The sequence below is a fragment of the Aristolochia californica genome, unplaced genomic scaffold (assembly GCF_029961685.1).
Source record: "Aristolochia californica isolate CCGP_79_NKW_82.1479 unplaced genomic scaffold, dmAriCali1.0.hap1 SCAF_4, whole genome shotgun sequence".
NCBI classification, from domain to species: Eukaryota; Viridiplantae; Streptophyta; class Magnoliopsida; order Piperales; family Aristolochiaceae; genus Aristolochia; species Aristolochia californica.
In genome coordinates, this window is record NW_027182103.1 from 28306425 (window position 1) to 28308177 (window position 1753).

Here is a 1753-nt window from a genome sequence, read left to right on the forward strand (position 1 = left end):
GGTGCCTAGCCCAATCCGGATTATATGTTTCCGAAAAAGGATCGTTCCGGTTTGGGCTATGAAAATTCTGGATTGCATTCAAGTCCTTAATGAGCTCCAGGTAGGATGAACTAGATGGACACATTTGTGTGGGATGAGATGAACCAGAGCATATGGCACAGACAGTAGATGGGTTAGGAGCAGGTGAACTCTTGGACACCATAAGGGCATCAATTTTTCTAGTCAACCCCTCAATCTTGGCCATGAGCATGGGTGTTTCACTAACCTCATAGAGACCCCCTCTTTGGGCTTCGTGGGATCTCCTATCAACATTAAATGACGAAACCCAATGCTGAGATTAATCACTCAACGTTTCAAAGAAGTCCCACACCTCACTAGCACTCTTACCCATCAAACTCCCACCACTCATTGCATCTACCATGGATCTAACCTGGGGTGTAAGACCTTGATAAAAGTATTGCACTAAATGCCATATCTCAAACCCATGATGCGAAAACCTATGGATGAAATCCTTCCATTTCTCCCAAGCCTCATAAAAGTGTTCACCCTCCTGCTGCATAAAGTTGGAGATTTCTCTCTTGAGAGTTGTAGTTCCCTGAATGGGAAAGTACTTGGACAAAAAATTTGTGACTAATGTGTCCCATGAAGTAATGCATCCCACCTCCAAGGAACTTTTTTCTTAAATTAAAACTTGAGTTTCCATTTTCCCTTCATCCCGTAAACAAAAAAAGTGATAAAAGGCAAATAGATCAAAACAAAATGAAAATTCTAGAGTTTATGTATGGAAAGAATTTAAAGAAATAATAAATGTAAGTAAAGAAAATTAATTCACACACCACAAATGAACACAAAACTTTTGCTATCCAAGTTTCAGAAATTTCACTAGTTCAACCCTAATAGCTCAAAATTTTATAAGAAACAGATTTTTCTCCACATGTTTTAAAAAATGGATATGCATGCTTGAAACATGTTAAAGATGTAAATGACCTATGGATCCAAACCTTTTCAAGAGAATACCATTAAATTCCCATGTGAACGTGCCGTGGGATATTTACCCAATTCAAACTAGCCATTATTTTTCCCATTAAAAAAAATGTCCTAACGATCATAGAATATTATAAAGTGATATATCTTGCATAACGTGCTATATTTTTTTAAGGAATGACTTAATGATTGGGAGTCAACACTCACATAAAATTCCCCCACCTCATCCTTTTCCCGACGATTGCAGAATCTGATACATAAAAACTAGAAAGAGTTTATAATCCCTAAAAATTACAGACACTTTTTGGAATTATATCTCTGTACAATTTTACGCTATGCATTTCTATTTTAGATGTAAACTTTTTTCTTAAATCAAAACAAGTGCTTTCACTTTCCCTTCATCTCATAAACAACAAAAGAGATAAAAGGCAAATAGATCTCACAATAATGAAAATTTTAGAGTTTATGTATGGAAAGAATTTAAAGCAATAACTAATGTAAGTAAAGAAAATTTATTCACACACCAAAAATTAACACAAAAGTTTTTTTATCCAAGTTTTGGAAATTCCACTAGTTCAATCCTAAAAGCTTGAAATTTTATAAGAAAGAGATTTTTCTATGCATGTTTTAAAAAAATGGATATGCATGCTTGAAACATGTTAAAGATGCAAATGACCTATGGATCCAAACCTTTTAAAGAGAATAACATTAAATTCCCAACGTGTAGTGTGATCTTCGCCGGAGTCAAACAAGCCATTATTTTTCCATT

The 1753-nt window shown here is 34.9% G+C and overlaps 1 non-coding gene across 1 annotated transcript; it reads left to right on the top strand.

Annotated features, from left to right (window-relative positions):
* Positions 1-479: 479 nt before the first annotated feature.
* On the top strand, positions 480-586 carry LOC137964363 (small nucleolar RNA R71). The gene has a single exon (XR_011115559.1). It is a non-coding gene; the product is annotated as a small nucleolar RNA R71 (small nucleolar RNA).
* The last annotated feature ends 1167 nt before the right edge of the window (positions 587-1753 follow it).